The sequence below is a fragment of the Neofelis nebulosa genome, chromosome 10 (genome assembly GCF_028018385.1).
Source record: "Neofelis nebulosa isolate mNeoNeb1 chromosome 10, mNeoNeb1.pri, whole genome shotgun sequence".
In the NCBI taxonomy this organism is placed as follows: Eukaryota; Metazoa; Chordata; class Mammalia; order Carnivora; family Felidae; genus Neofelis; species Neofelis nebulosa.
In genome coordinates, this window is record NC_080791.1 from 85,818,556 (window position 1) to 85,836,612 (window position 18,057).

Here is an 18,057-nt window from a genome sequence, read left to right on the forward strand (position 1 = left end):
TGCAGAAGTCACCGAGAAGTCAATAAAAATTTAAGTGAGTAAAAGGATACAACAGGCATCAGGTAATTATCTACATAAAAGTTAGTTTACATAAAAATTAGCTCATTTCCCTCAAAATTTTAAAGTGTTAAAATTTTCAAATGTGAAAGTTCAGAGATCTCCTTTTGAGATTTTCTCTCAAAACCATACTTGAGCAAGAACCAGTTACACAAAAAGTCTCTACTTTTTATAAAGTACATGTAGTGACAGTATTTTATACACATCACCTTGATCATTTTACACTTTAAAATATTTGAATCAATTCAAATCGTCATTCAATGTTTTATAGTTCTTAACTACGTGCTTCTAAAGTACTTAAAGACGTTCCCTCTCCTATTTGAATATATACAGAGCATTTAAAATGTATAGAATCCTAGAGAACTTTGTTTTTTTTCTACGAAGTTTAAAGCAGTATGAGCTCTAAGCAAACTTACGTGAAAAGAGACATATACGTTCCCACAAATAACTATGCAGAAAAATTCTAAGAATGTGAAGAGGAGTTCTCTACTTAAAAAAAATATATTAAGATTTGCCATGAGATTCTTATAAAACTAAGCTCCTTGGTATACTTAAAACACGTCTGACAAGTTTGATTTGCCCACAATTGCTGAGGAACATACTACATCCATTACATTAGCCATTATTTCCTTATTATCACAATATATTTAAGCATATCTATACAATATCTGATAAGTAGACAGGAATCAGGTAACATAATTCTGATTTTGTGTATTAATCAGGCAGATATATACCAATAGTATCAGTTGTAGAGCTATAAAAAACATTGTATGTAATTTCAATTAGATAGTCCATGAACATTCTTTGGTCGTCTTGAATAGGATATAGCTAGAAAATTAATGAGGAATGCAAAAAATACACATTTCTGTAGAACTTTAGAGCTACACTGTTCAATAAGGTAGTCATTAGCTATATATGGCTACTGAGAACTTGAAATGTGACTAGTCCAAATTGTGATGTATTGTGAGTATAAAATACACACTTGGACTTTGAAGACATAGTACAAAAAAACAATAAAATAATTCATATTATTGAAAATAGTATTTTGGATATAATGGATTAAATAAAATACTTAAGTGACTTGCACTATATTTCGACTAGACAGCACTGCTTTAGATCATACATTTTTAACAGTAAATTCCTAAACTAACTGAAATTGCACAACTAATAAATACTAAAGCAGAGAGTTATTCTAGAAGAACAAACATTTCAGTGTCAAATCTGATAGATTAGCTTAGAAAAGAACAAAATGCTGTCATTTCTGCCTCTATTTCACATTTCTAGGTTAAGGGTAGTGGGGGAGAAGAAGGGACCAACGAGACTGCTGACCACCATGTACCAAAAAAGAACAATATTTTATAGTTACAAAATGCTTTAGTCTATTAAACACAGGTTTTTACAAAAAAAATATATACCTTGGGCAACTTCATAAAAGACTAGTAAGTCTATATGTTACCCCTAATTGAATCCAATAGATAGCAACTTCAAAAAAACATGTCTGGATCTAAAAAGGGCCATGGTTTTCTTCTAAAGGACTGTACAATTGTTTATATTCCATTTTTAAAAATACATTATAAGTAATAACTACAGAGATTTGAAGCATGTAATAAAAAGCATGTAATGCTTTTCCATTAGTCTTTTCATTATATACACCAATGTAGGTTAAAAACTCCATTAATTAAGGTTTTACAGAAATAAGAAAGACTACAAATAGTTAAAATATAAAATATATACCTAATTTAATTCAAGAAAGTTAATGGCAGATTTAGTATGGCCAGACAATTGATGTCATACAATTAAAATACAAAGCCTGTCTTTGTCACACACTGGAATATTATTCCAATATAAACAATAGTACATAAAGTATTAACTCATTTAAAAGTTGCTTTTTCATAATTATTTCTTTATAACATTTATCTAAAATACTAAGACTAATCATGAAATATGAGTATGAATAAATAACATGGATAAAATCTAAATTAATTCTTTACGATCCAGCCATGTCACTTTTTCCTAGTCTTTCAAAATTATATAAGTTCTTTCCTTTTCTGGTAACAAGTATCACACAGACACACACAGACACAGAGACACACACAAAAACAAAATAATAACAAAAAAACTTTCTAACCATCAATATATGAGTGTAATGATATTCAGTCTAAGTTAATCCCCAGACATCCAAATTCATGAATAAAAATTCATCAGTTTTAAATACACTGAGCCTATTAAGCAAGAACAAAAGCATATGCACAAAAGAGCTTTTAATATATTTCAAAGCCCAGAAGAGCCATGGTCTCATTAAAATTATAAATTACACAAACATGGAATGAAGATTCAAACTGCAGTGCAGCTAAGCAGATTACAGAAAACCCCGCGTTCCATATGATAACACACCATGGCCCTCCCAGATGGGGGCTTGGAACAAAAAGGCCATCACCACAGCTAGGGAAAACCTCCTTGTGATCTCTGGTTTCTGTTCAGCAGATGACAGCCAAATAATATGTTGATTATTCTGTTTGTGCTGCTAAGCTTGTAAGATGGAATAAAAGCGATATGATCTATTGTGAACCCAATGCTAATGTGTTGCTCCACTCATAAATAATATACTGAATTTATTTTGAAACTATCTTTTATCTAAATTTCAGTTTTTAAATGCATGAATTAAAATAAAAGCCAGGATAAAATAATATTTAACTTGATGCTTTAAACTAAAAAATGTAATGACAAGTGAAAAATATCTAAGTACTTAGTTAAGAGTCCAGTACAACTGCCTTTCTTTAATCTCAGCACTGTGATCAGAGACAAAATGCATTTTTAAATAGGTAATTACTCTCAATATGAAATATAAATGCAAAATTAAATAATACAATAATCATGAAGTTTACGATATACATTATTAAGATACAAAGTAAAACATATAAAACACTTTTCTGCAATATACTAATGGCACATAATCAGAACGTGTATCTAAAATATTTCTGAATAATAAAAAGTATCACAGAAGGCCTTAAGAATGTTCATAACTTGGACACAAATGGATGCTCACAAAAAATCCTACTTAAAATAAAAATAATTAAAAAGAAGCTTCTAAAAATAGTTTTCAAATATAACATAGAGAACATCATTTCTTTTTTTATAGCTGTAGAGTATTTCATTGTGTAGATATGCCACAGTTCATTTAATCAGTACTCTACTGATAGACATCCTCAGAAGAAATATGCAAATATATTAATCAAGAAATATGTATTAGAATGTTTATAATAGCATTATATGGAAAACCACCCAAATGTCCATTAACAGAATGGATTAAACATATTGTGATATAGTCATATAATGGAATGGAGCTATGAAAATGAACCAACCACAACTTCATGCAATGTAGATGAATAGCAAGACATAATGTTGAGCAAAGGAAACTAGACACAAAAAATTATACTGACTAATTGTATGTATAAAATACATACATAATGTTTCTTTTCTTTATCTGGGTGCTGGTTACATGGGTGTATTTGGCTTCTGAAAAATTCATTGAGCCATCTACTTTTAATATGTGCCCTTCTCTGTATATATAATTTTCTTTAAAAAGGCAATTTTACACAAAAATAGTATACCAAAATGCTTGTCATAAGAAATTTAGAAACAGGTGACATATATAAAATCTAAAAGTGAAAACTAAGCATTCTTATACTACTTATTTGAATACTCAAATTTTCAACTCAACAGCCGAAACAAATTCCTGGATTCTTTGAAACAGAAGAGCAAAAGCCACTCAACCCTATTCTCCTCCCCCATCCCCAAACTCTAATACCAGACTCAGAGGTATCTGGTCTTTCTGTCAGGAATTGCTGCTGCTGCTATATAATAGACCTAAAATAATCTCAGGACGGAACATTTGCCCATATGTTAGAAAATAAAGTAAGGCAGCTTAACATATATGTTTGCCATCTCCCCCTTTGCCTTCAAATTTCATAAACTTTTATTTGCTAATTATGAAAGCTTATTACCTAATTTAATAGAGAACTATTTTACTTCTCAATGAAGTTAAAAGAAAATATAATTAATTCCTTAATACCACTATCATACAAATAAAACTTCCTGATAATACGATAATAAACTAAACAATGTATCTCATTACCTCCCACTTAAATATTTTCCTTTATTTCTATACTGGAATCAACACATGATTACATTACTGTTTTTCTCATATTAAAAAGATACTTTAAGATATAAGCTAAAAGAATAAATTCATAAGTAAATAAGTAAGAAATAAGCTAAAAGAGACCATCTAAAGATTACAGAGTTCAATTTTCATTTGTGTAACAAATACTTATTCAGTGCTTACCAGGATCTGGAGATAAAGGAGTAAAATCAGCTAATTTCTGTGGTAAATGTAGCAGACTTACCCCTTTCTTTCCCACTTATATGATTTACAAATGAAACAAAACTATTTTTAATGAGTAACACATTATTTAAATATTAAGAACAATCTAGATGATACACAGTTAAAGTTCCATCTACTCCATTTTCCTCACCCATCCACACATAGGATTTTGATTTTGCATAACCTCCCAGATTTTCTTTTTGCAAATACAAGCAAATAGGAGTATGTATTTTTATTTCCTTCCCCCTTTATGCAAAAAGTAATTTACCATACACTGTTTGAACTTTGCTCTTTTAAAACAACAACGTATGTTTCAAAATGTTCTAAATCTGCATATAGAAAATATCCTTTCTTTTTTTTTCACGGCTGTAGAGTTTTACATTGTATAGATATGCCACAGTTCACATTAACCAGTACCCTACTGATAGACAGTAGGGGTGTTTCCAATCTTTTGTTACTGCAAAAATGCTACAGTGAAAACTCCTGTACATATAGTATTACATGAGTACACAAGTATATCTGTAATAAATTTCTGGAACTAGTATACAGAGAAGTTTAAATGCATTGGTCTTTTCCTAGAAATTGCCAATTTGTCTTCTACGAGGGTTGTGTCATTTTGCACTTCCACCACTGATGCATCTCAGATGTATCCTAGGAAAACCTAATCCTCTCATTTGGCCTCTAAGATAATTTGTTCATAAGGCAATTGCCAACGATGTTCTAATTGCAAAAAACTACAGAAAGCTCTTTGTTTGTTTTACCCCTAATGCAGAATTAAAATCCGTTCACATAAATTAAAACAAAGGAATTTTCAAATTAAAAAAAAAAAAAAAACACCTCACTGACATAAGAAATCATCATATTGATGCCTAATGTACTGGGATAGAAACTATCTATCTTTCCTCCCAATTATCTCCTGTCATCTAAAAACAAATATACTCTCCCATTCCAGTTTTTTTTTTTTAAATTAACATTTAGTGGTTTATAATTGGGTAAGCAGTCAAATGCATTTCACTTTGAAATGAATGTTTTCCTGAGGCATTTAAGTTTTCATGAAACCAAATCCATGTGACTTCTACATTGTCCTTTAAAAAGCTATAATTTCAAAGGTGCTTTAATTTTTATGACTGCCATTTTCAAATGGCAGTGTCAACTAATACACTGTTTTTATTTCAATGTCCATCCTATCAAATATTTTATAATTAGAAAATGCCCACTTAGGTCCACTGGACTTCCCATTTGAAGGAGTCCTTAAGCAAATTCAGTTTCAATATCACTGTTTTATAAGAAAATGTGTACACGATAATTAATCCCCCAAATAAGGACGCACCGGTATTTGTAATCTATGTTGCATTTCAATTGTTCAGAAACCAGCCATCAGGTTATCTCAGAACTCCGAAACAAAGTGGCAAATCTAGTTGATGAACCCAAAATAAATTTTAAAAAGCTGCCACACCTTCTGTGCCCTTAGTCAGTAGATGGCAGAACCATACTTAAGCTCTTACCCAAACAATGTTGATTTTAACATTAGAGTCAATATAATGAACAGAAAGCCAAGAAACAAGAATTACCTAACAAAGGTAAAACAAAACATCACACATCACAAGTAGCACATGGGACATAAAAGCCTATTAGTCTAGGACAATTTAGGAGAACAGTCCTATGCAGCAAAAGTCTCTAATCACATAAATTCTTTGAAGTGACTGATGTTTACAATGACAATTCTGAGCCATAAAAACAAACAAACAAACAAACAAACCCTTAAATTATACTCCATTTGTACTGTTTAAGAAAACAGATGGGGGGGCGCCTGGGTGGCGCAGTCGGTTAAGCGTCCGACTTCAGCCAGGTCCCGATCTCGCGGTCCGTGAGTTCGAGCCCCGCGTCAGGCTCTGGGCTGATGGCTCGGAGCCTGGAGCCTGTTTCCGATTCTGTGTCTCCCTCTCTCTCTGCCCCTCCCCCGTTCATGCTCTGTCTCTCTCTGTCCCAAAAATAAATAAAAAACGCTGAAAAAAAAAAAATTAAAAAAAAAAAAAAAGAAAACAGATGGGTAAACTTTAAATTTTAGAAACATTATGTAAAAATGTTCATACAAAAAAAGTTTTGGCACATAAAAGGATAAGATTCATTTATCTACAAAATAAACAGATGAGAAATATACTATTTGTTAATAATAGCCTAAGGAATGAGGGATTGCTCAAAATAAAATTCTCAAAATTAGGATATACTATAGCTGTCTTTTAGAAAATGATCTATGATAAAGTGTGGTAACATTTGGGGGGCTTCAAACATGGAACTCTCTAGGCTAAGCCAATTCTTGGTGAATAGTCAAAAGAACATCTGATGATTTCTGAAAGCTAGTCAGGCAAATTTTCCACTTAAATGGCTGTACACACTCAAGAAGATATCCTGATTTCACTTTTTAGTTTGTTTTAAGTTGTGACTGCCAAGTAGACAGGTTGATCTGGTTTCTAGCTCCAACTTGCTACATGACCTTGTCCATGTGACTCAATCTCTCTAGCCTTCCTTAGTTTCTTCTTCAGTAAAATGAAGAAGTTATACAAAATGACACGATGGTTAACAGACTGAATGCACTAATAAAGTAAACCAAAGAGCTACTACCTTAAGTCTTAAATCTATTTCTTTACTATGTCTAAACATCTATATGTATACTATTTTGATACCATCACAAACTATATGCCACTTTACTGTACATCTAAGGCCTAGAGTAAAAGAAATTATAATCATTTCAGAATCTTTTCCAATGTTTATTATGTGTTACTCTCAGAATATAATAAATTTCTCATGTAATCATTTAAATTAATTTAAAATACCATATAATCAATTATCTTTAACCTGAAAATATATGACTTTTCCACTTCACACCGATAAAAAAACAACATATATGTAGAAGAACGCTCGTGGCAATGTCATTTATAATAGCCAAACACTATCCACCAACAACAGTATGAATGAATCCTGTCATAGTCATTCCAAAGGAATAATATATAATAATGAAAAGGAATGAATATTACATGCAACTATATAGATGATCTCCAAATCGTAATGCTAAGTAAAGGAAAAAAAAATGCGTATGATTTCAGACAATGGTGCTCACTAACTGACCCACCCATATCCCATGCTGCCTGGGACCCCACTGAACACCCCACAGCCATTCCAGCATCATATGGTAGCAGGTAAGCACCAACCTGAAGGAAAGCACGAAGGCAGTCATATTCACCAGTCTTAGGTAAGTATCTAATATGAGCTCTGAGTTTGGTCATAGGGTCCGGATCTCAGCTCCACTACCCCCAGCCACCTTTCTTTCTCTGTGATCAAAGGTGCCAGCTGCCAAGAACTGCTAGACAAGGTGATGGAGACCCTACAGCTGACAGGAATGCTAACACAGGTGCTAGAGGAGGATGGGACCTCCATGGAGAGCAAGGACTTCTTCCAGCTGCTGGAAGAAGACACAGGCCTGATGGTGCTGGAGTTTGGGGAAAGCTGGACCCCAGCAGAAATGGGTACTGTCATATGGGCTGGGCCAGAAGAACCCCAAGCACAGAAAGGAAATCACCCTCATCACTTTCAGTGTATACAAGCAAAACCCTTGGGACTTCTTTGGCAGCCTGACATCAAAGCCACATTCTACAGGCTCTACTCCACAAGCTGACTCTAAAGGACTTGGCCCAAAGAAAGTACTCAGGGGAGCTCCTTCAGTTGGACCTCCATGTTGTCACAAGGCCTGGGCCACATGTTGCTGGGAATTTCCTCCATCATTCACCATTCAGTAGAGGAGGCTAAGCAGTGGCAGCAGCAGCAACAGGGTGGCCTCCATCCCTGCTGAGAAGGAGCTCTGAGCTTCTGCTCCTAAACTTGTCCCAAGAAACACAACGTGTGCACTGTGACAGTATCAGGTTTGGGGTCCTGCAAACAGTGCACACTAGATAACTCACCTGTTTTCCCTCCAAGTCTCTGACCATATTGTGATAGGACCCATCAGCATTAATACCTTCCACCCCTAGCCTATACCCTTTCCTGAAGAATGCTGTCCCTTCCTAGCCATCTTTCCAGCCTCTCACTTACCATGAAAGGCCAAAGCCTGTCCCCAGGCATCCTGATCCCACTCTAATTGCTGCTACATCTAAATTTCTTAGAACTCCTCCTGTCCCTCAGCTCCCCAGTACACTAGAGCGAGTCCTCTTTGACTTTACATTGAGATCTCTAATTCTTTATACCCTTCTCCTCCTAAATAACAAAAACATTTCCAATAAAAATATTAAATTGGTTACAAAAAAATATGTGATTCCATAATGATTAAAAAGAGACAAAAAGTAAACATACTGCTGAGAAATACAGATAAAAATGATAAAGATTATAGAGAGAATATATAAATAATTACCATGAAAATCAGGACATCGGTTACCTCTAAAGAAAAGGAAGATTACATTAAGAGTTTCTGGCCTGCCAGGAATGATCTACAATTACATGGTTGCCTGCTTTATATTTATTCTTTTTACTATACATTTATGTTTCTATATGATGGTATGTTTTATAATAAAAGGTTTAAAATGGTATATTTTCTGAAATAATATATTCTTATGGAGAAGGAAAAGAGTGTTCACGTTTTTTGCTAACAATTTTATTTTCTTGGTCTACATTTCTAATTTTTATTGCAATATTTTAATAATAAACAAATAAGTTACTATGCCTAATTCTCCACAACCCTAATTAAGAATAGATTTCATAGGCTTTCCCAATGCCTACAAAAAAAGTCCCAGCCCCTTAAAGAGCATTAGTTATCCTATTAAATCTTTGCTTAGCTCAATGTTGTTTCTGTTACTTCTTTTCAATGAAATGTATGCTTACTTTAAAAAACATATACATTACATCCAAGTAATAATTTTATACAGGCTGCACTCCAAAAAACATCATATTTTATTTAGCTCATGGGTAGGAAGAAAAACACTCTCAACTGTCACACATTTTATATGGCTCCAATTTTGGGAGTCTGTGTATGCATACAGTGTGAGGATTTATGATAGGAAGGACATAGACATGACACTTGAGGTCCAACCCAATGTCACTCTGTGTAAGGCAAGTATGGTTCCCTGTGTGTACTAGAAAACATGGTAGCTGGATTACAGGATGGATACACAAAGCAAGTTGCACTTAAAGTCTACTGTACAAAGTGTAACATAGGAAGACTCATTCAAAAATAGATCCAATAATGCCTAATTTAAATTATACTGGAGCGATTTTAAATATTTCCTCTGGAAAAACAAAAAATACAGGGAATTAAAATTATTACAAAAAAGATAATAATGAAAAGAATAAAAATAAACTGACTTCATTTATAAACATTATATACACACAATTTAGGAAATCCTAAAAGGTCCATCATCTACAACTATCTTTCGATGTATGTTTGTTATAACTTTTAGATGCCACTCAACAAGTGGACAATGAAATTTAGAAACAAGACTACCAGCCCCTTCATCATACTCCAGATATCAACACAATCACCCATTTTAATACACCCAAATGGTATCACCCATTTTAATACAGTTGCTTTTGTTGCATATTGTTGTTTTTCTATGAATGTAGCCAAGGAGTTCCTTCTTCAGTGGGTCCAGCTAACCAGTTATTTGCCCATCTATTAAGTGCCAACTTTAAAAAATTACAGTGTCCAGCAGGGAGCAGCATTACAACATTCATAAGACTTAACTTGAACATGAACCGGACAGAAGAAAAAGGGAAAAAAAGAACCACTTACCATAGGTCTGTTCTACAATACATTCAATTTTTAGGGCAGGTGTAAGGCTTCCAGAAAAAAAAAAAAAAAAAAAAAACACTTAAAGCATGTTCTCAAAGTACATATGGGTGATCCACGATTTCAGAATTCCTAAAGCAAGAAATAAAAATTATATTCCCCCAGCCACGTTATGTAAAATTAGTATATGACTAAATGTCTCTCGTTTTTAGGGTACATATTCCTCTTAGTGGTTCAATGGGATTCTGAATTCAAATATATGATATACTTTGGATAAAATGATTAAAAAAGACCCAGAATATTAAAGTCCTTTATCCACTAGAAAATTTAAGCAGAAGAAAGTGGATGACATGATATATTAAACCAGAGAGAACAGTGGTCAAGGACTTAAAAGGGTTGACAACAGTTGATATACAATTCTAATATATCAAATTCTAAAGAATTGGCAAGTAACAGGATATAAGATTCATTTCTGCATGCCAGCATGAATATCTGAGGTTAATTTTACCAATGAAAAGGCAGCAGAGAAGTAGCGTATAATGTGGATATGTTAAAACTGATTATTCAAATATTTACTGAATACAAGCAATGCACGTGATAATTGCAGAAAAACTCTGTGACCAGTTAAAAATTTAGTGACAAATGAAAAACATACTATGTTTGATACTATCTTGGATGCCAAATCTGCCTAACAGCCAACTAAAATAGTTCCATGTCAGTTCTTATGACTGGAAAAAAAAAAAAGGGATTTTCCCATTATAAAATGAACTTTCAGTTATAAAATAAATGTCATGGGGATATAATATACAGTATGGTCAATAATATCATAATAACTTTGGTGACAGATAATAACTACACTTATCATTTCACAGTACATAAGAATATCAAATAGGTATGATATACACCTGAAACTGTATGTCAATCATACTTCAAAATGAAGTTTTGACTCCATTTTTATTTGAGATGTTAAAGTTTGCTTCATATGTGCTCACATGCAACAATTCAGTGTCTACGCTGAAATACAAATTTTTCCCATTGAAAGAAGATAACATGAATATTCATCTTGGAATATATATAATTTTATATAATTTATGTAATACACACTATCACATATCAATGTAATACTAATAAATAACATGTATTCAAAATGTAACAAGTAATATATAAAATGGTTTCTACTATTTTCTTCTGGCAAAATAACATGAAAACCTTAAGTATATGATACTAAGACTACAGTGACTCTCTAATTATTATTTTAATGAAGCCAAAAGAAACTGATATTTTTTATTAATCTTCTACACTTTACTATTAAGCTATTCATGGCATTATTTCTTATATTTTGTCCTCCTTACAGTCTTTCTCTTATCCTATATCTTGCCTTTGCTTTCTTTTATTTTTTTTTTAATTTTTTTTTTTTAACGTTTATTTATTTTTGAGACAGACAGAGACAGAGCATGAACGGGGGAGGGTCAGAGAGAGGGAGACACAGAATCTGAAACAGGCTCCAGGCTCTGAGCTGTCAGCACAGAGCCCGACGCAGGGCTCGAACTCACGGACCGCGAGATCATGACCTGAGCCGAAGTCGGCCGCTCAACCGACTGAGCCACCCAGGCGCCCCGCCTTTGCTTTCATACATTTCATTTTGGGGGCACCTGGGTGGCTCAGTCAGTTAAGCGTCCGACTTCAGCTCAGGTCATGATCTCACAGTTGACGAGTTTGAGCCCCACGTCGGGCTTTGGTCTGACAGCTCAGAGCCTGGAGCCTGCTTCGGATTCTGTGTCTCCCTCTCTCTCTGCCCCTCCACCGCTCATGTTCTATGTCTCAAAAATAAATATAAACATTAAAAAAAATTTATTCATTTCATTTTTTGTGATATTTCCTTATTCCTACCAGTCCATCTTCTCTCTCTTTTCTAATACATTTCTGTTTCAATCTCAATTATTGTTTTGTCAAACTCCTCTCTTTATGACCCTACCAACTTTTTCCCTTTTATGTTAGGACACTTAAAAGTGAGTTTTTTCTGCAACAGTCTGCTTAAATTATATTCTTTCACCCTTTTATAGGCACTGTCCTAGATCTTAACAATATAACCTGATTGGAAACTCCATAAAATTATACTGTTGCTACTTATAGAAATATTTTTCCTCTGATTTATTTAAATATTTGAAGAATTCACTAAACATTTTGGAGTCAATCTCGAAACTGTGAAAAATGTCAAGGACATTTAATCTCACACACTCATTCCAATCAATGAGACCTCCACTATTCTAATAAAGAGGGGATTTAGGATGTTACTACATTAGTATGAACAGATACTGAGTAATAAACTTTTGTAAGTCAACAGAATTTTAGTGCTTTTTATTCATGTGTGTGCATGCACATGTGCATAATATCCTCATTAAAAAGCAAAGATACATGAAATAAACCCTTACTTCTAATATATATCGTCAAGTCTGAAAAGAATGATTTCCCTATTCAGCACTAATATGAGTATTAACATTAATGGTATTAGTACATTAAAAAATAATTTCATAATATCATAAATGTTGGTTTTTAAAATTATAATTAGATTATATAACACATTTATAATATAATTACTTAAAATGAGACTGCAGTGTGTCCAATAGTGTTCCTCCCTCCGCCCTAAATTCATGTCTACCAATAATCTTAGAATGTGACCTTACTGGGATGTAGGGTCTCTGTGGATATAACTAAGGTAAGGATCAATATGAGGTCATTCTAGATTAGGGTAGGCCCTAACTCCAATGTGAATGTTCTCATACAAGACAGAAAAGGACACAGAGAAACATGGAGAAAAGACAATGTGAAAATGGAGGCAAAGATTGGAGTTACGCTGCCACAAGACAAGGAGCAACAGGAGCCATAATAAACTAGGAGAAGCAAGGACGGACTCTTCCCTAGTGCCTTTGGGACAAACATGGCTCTGCTGACACCTTGATTTTGAACTTTTGGTTTCCAAGTAAATTTCTGTTGTTATAAGCCTCCAAGTTTGTGTTAATTTGTTATGGAAATCCTAGGAAATTAATACATATTTTGGTATTTAGAAGTGGAGTGTTGCTCTAACAGACACGTAAATATTAAAAAAGTTTGAAGAGAGCATTGGTAGATTGCCTTGATGAGACTGCCATAGAAATAGACATGTTAAGGAGATTCTGGTAAAGGTTCAGAAGGTAGTAGACAGAATGGCAGAGAAAACTATCATCTTAGAGAATACATATACTGGCAAGAACAGAATGTTAAAGAAATATGAACATTACAAGGACTCCTGGTAAAGTCTCAAGAAGGAAATGAGGGATATGTTATTCGACACTGGTGGGAAGGCAATCCCCATTATAAATTAGCAGAAAATCTGGCTGAAATGTGCTCTATTGAGTGAAAAGCAGAATGTTTAAGAATGAATTGTATATTTGGCTGAGGAGACTTCCAAATTATTAAAGGTGTATTATAGTAAAATGTGAGAGAAAGAGAGAAGAAGGAACTGTTAAGCAAAAAAGAAATCAGTACCAAATGACTTGGACAATTCTGAGGCTATCTAGATTACATAAGATGCTAACATCACAAATCATTAGGAAAATGCAAATCAAAACCACAATCAGATACCACTGCAAACTCACTAGGATGGCTATTATCCAAAAAACAAAAACCAACATAAGTTGCTAAGCACAGGGAGAAACTGGAACCCTTACGTACTATTACTGAACACAAAATGGTCAGCCACTCTGGAAAACACTGTGGCAGTTCCTCACAAAGTGAGACTTACCATATGATCCAGCAAATTCCACTCCTAGGGATACACCTGAAGAAACTGATAGCAGGGACTCTAGCAGATATTTATACACCAATGTTCTTTTCAGTATTACTCATGATAGGCAAAAGGAAACAACCCAAGTGTCTATCAAAAAAATGCATGAACAAAATGTGCTACACACATACAATGAAATATTATTCAACCATAAAAAGAAATGAAGTTCTGATGCATGATACAAGATGAATGAACTTTGAAAAACACTATGCTAAGTGAAAAACATTATGCAAATGCTAATAAAGAATAATATATGATTCCACTTATATAAGGTACCTAGATATGCAAACTCAGAGACAGAAAATAGAATAAAAGTTACCAGAGGATGGAGGAATGGGAAGTTATTGCTCAATGGGGAAAGAGTTTCTGTTTGAGATGATGACAAAGTTTCAAAAATAGTGACAATGTTTATACAACACTGTAAATATACTTAGTGGCACTGAAGAGTACCTTTAGAAAAAAAGAAAATAGTGAATTTTATCACAAAAAGGATTTTTAGCAGTATTTATTTATTTTTGAGAGAGAGCGAGGGGCAGAGAGAGAGACAGAGAAGCAACTCCTCATCCATTCAAGTTTTATCATGAGATTGCAGCAATTCAGTTGCATCTTCAGGCTCCACTTCTAATTCTAGTTTTCTTGCTATTTCTACCACATCCATAGTCACTTTCTGAAGGTTTGAAACCCTCAAAGTCAACCATGAAGGCTGGAATTAACTTCTTCCAAACTCTTGTTAACGTTGACATTTTGACCTCTTCCCATGAATCATTAGTGTTGTTAATGTCATCTAGAATGGCAAATCCTTTCCAGAAGGCTTTCAGTTTATTTTGCCCAGATCCATCAGAGGAATCACTATCTATTGCAGTTACAGCCTTATGAAATATATTTCTTAAATAATAAGGCTTGAAAGTGGAAATTACTCCTTGATCCATGGGGTGAAGAATGGATGCTGTGTTAGCAGGCATGAAAACATTCATCTCATTGTACGTCTTCATCAGAGCTCTGGGGTGACCAGATACATTGTCAATGAGCAGTAACACTATGAAGGAATCTTTTTTTGTGAGAAAACCTTAAACTTAAAATATTCAGGAAACTATGTTGTAAATAAATGTGCTGTCATCCAGGGTTTGGTGTTCCCTTTACAGAGCACAGACTGAATAGATTTAGCATAATTCTTAAGGGCACTAGATTTTCAGAATGATAAATAAGCACTGGCTTCAACTTCAAGTCGTCAGTTGCATTAACCCCTAACAAGAGAATCAGCCTGTCCTTAGAAGCTTTGAAGCCAGGCACCGACTTCTCCTCTCTACCTATGAAAGTCCCAGATGGCATCTTCTTTCAATAGAAGGCTATTTTGTCTATGTCTATATTGAAAATCTAGTTTAGTGTGACCACCTTTGTTAATGATCTTAGCTAGATCTTCTCAATAGTGTTGCAGCTTCTACATGAGCTCTTGCTGCTTCACTACATACTTCTATGTTATAAAGACAGCTTCTTTCTTCAAACCTCACAAACCAACCTCTGCTAGCTTCAAGCTTCTTCTGAAGGTTCCTCATCTCTCTCAGCCTTCACAGAATTGAAGAGAGTTGGAGCCTTGACCCGGATTAGGCTTTCAGCATATCTTGGCTTTCAACATGCCTTCCTCTCTAAGCTCCATATCTGGCTTTTGATTTAAAGTAAGAGATGTAGGGGTGCCTGGTTGCTCAGTCAGTTAAGTGTCAGCTCAGGTCGTAATCTCACGGTCCTGAGATCAAGCCCGCGTCGGGCTCTGTGCCAGGTGTGGAGCCTGCTTAAGATTCTCTCTCTCAACTCCCCTCAGCCCCCCGCCCTCTCAAAAGTAAAATAAAATCTTTAAAAAAAATAAGTGAGAGATGTGGGATTTCCCTTTCACTTGAGTACTTAGAGGCCACTGTAGGGCTATTAACTGGCCTCATTTCATATTGTTATGTCTCGGAGAATAGGGTGGCCCAAGGAGATTGAGAGATGGAAAATGGCTGGGACTAGGCAGAACACATGTAAGATTAATTGGTTAAATTCACTGTCTTATATGGGCACAATGTGTGATGTCCCAAACAATTATAATAGTACCATCAAAGGTCACTGATCACAGATCACCATAACAAATAATAATGAAAAAGGCTGAAATATTGTGAGAACTACCAAAATGTGAAACAGAGGCACAAAATGAGCAAATGCTGTTGGAAAAATGGTGCCAGTAGACTTTCTCATCGCAGGGTTGCCACAAGTCTCCAATTTGTAACAAATGTATTATCTGTGAAGCACAATAAAGTGAAATAAACCAAGGGATGCCTACAATACAAAATGGCCTTTACCTTTGTTTTTAACTTTCCATTTGGAGAATGAAAAATATAAAAAGTAAGACATGACATTAAAATTCTAAAGATTTTTTAAAATTTTAATCAACATCCATTACCCTACAGTTCTGCAGATTACCAATATAGACAGTCTTGATTGGGTTCTTTGCTCAGGGTATCACAAGGCCAAATATCAGGATTTCAGACTGAGCTCTTCTCTGGAGTCACTGAGGAGCAATCCACCACCAACCACTTCTAGGTTGCTGGCAGAACCCTGTTTCTTGCAACTGAGATATAGTCTAAGGTTCCCTCTTTTTGCTTGTTACCAGCTGAGGGCATCTCTCATCTCCTTAAGGTTTCCTATATTCCTTTTCCCATGCTGTCTTCATCTTCAGACCCAGCATGTTACAACTTCCTCTTCTGTTACCAGGTGGAGAATATTCTTTTTTTCCCCTGAAAGTCTCATGATTAGATCAGGCTCAACATGGTCAGTTTCCCCATCTTTAGGTCAACTGTGCCATGTGAAAACATAATTAGGGAAGTGACATCTAAGAACGTTCACATGTTCCAGGGCTTAGGGTGGGCCATCACTGGGAAGCCAAATTCAATCAGATTCTAAAGATTTTTAAAAGCAAATCTTCCATTAAATTATTAAAGATCTTGTTTCAGTGCTGGACAATCCTGATAAAAAAGTTCTTTAATCTGAGTTGAAATTAAAATTTCTATGCTCTGGAGAAACAAAGGGTCTTATTTCCCTCTCACCAGATTAACACAGGCCTTAGGAAACTCAAAATTATTCATCTCTGGGTTAAATATATTGCACTTACTGTCTCAGTTGTTTCATATCACATTTTCTCACCATCCTAGTCACTATGGATATATAACCCATTTTAGCAAGGGAAATATGCCTCATTTCTAGTGCTAGTATTCATAAATTGGCTAAATAAAGAGCTACCTTTATGGAGGACACTGAGTTTGGATACAAGTGCAACTACTAAATAAGAGCATGGATTTTTGTCATCAGACAGCTCTGTTGTGAATCCTAGTTCTACCACTTAGTAGTTACAGGACTATGATGACTAATTTTGTGTGTCAACTTGACTGGGCTATGGGGTACCAAAATATCTAGTCAAACAATATTCTGGGTGTTCCTGTGAGGGTGCTTCTGGAATAGATTAACATTTAGATTATCAGACTGAGTAAAGCAGATTGCCATCGCTAACATGAGTATGCCTCAACCAATCCGTTGAAGGCCTGAATAGAATAATAGGCTGACCCTCAGGCCAGTAAAAGGGGGTGAAAAGCATCAACATACTAGAGATTTTGAAGAATTTCTATAAGATATAATGTATGAAATCATAGTGATAGGTAGGTTAGGGTGGAAATGACAGAGTGGAGTAGTTCTGAAAGAGGTGGTAAGGCCTACAAAACATAAAAAGTACGCTGACCCCTGGCCAAGCACACACAAAGAATGTTTCAGGGAAGATAGGACTTTTTTTCTTGTGATTCCAAAGGGGTTGTGGGCTGAATCAACAGTTATGGAGATTAGCATACTTAAAAAAGGTAAAAACTTCCTGATATGGTGCCTGGAAACCTAGGGAAGAATCCTCCTTATCTGGTTATTAGAGAAGCGCCTGGCCTGTCTGCTTATTTATTCTGAGCAAAGCACACTAATAAGTAAATCCTACCTACCTACCAAAAAACTCCCCAT

General features: G+C 34.7%; 1 protein-coding gene and 1 pseudogene across 7 annotated transcripts in view; one reads left to right on the forward strand and one right to left on the reverse strand.

Moving 5' to 3' along the window:
- The window catches only part of IMMP1L (inner mitochondrial membrane peptidase subunit 1), an 83,512-nt gene that overhangs the window by 52,925 nt on the left and 12,530 nt on the right, over positions 1 to 18,057 (reverse strand). For 2 of the 7 annotated variants that reach the window (XM_058688547.1, XM_058688546.1), the window contains exon 2: positions 10,215 to 10,343. The exons of 4 other annotated variants lie outside the window; for them this stretch is intronic. The gene's annotated coding sequence lies outside the window, so the exon portion shown is untranslated. The remainder of the gene's footprint in view (positions 1 to 10,214; positions 10,344 to 18,057) is intronic. One more of the 7 variants, XM_058688548.1, reaches the window with a different exon arrangement.
- On the forward strand, positions 7,505 to 8,285 carry LOC131486634 (lipid transferase CIDEB-like; annotated as a pseudogene).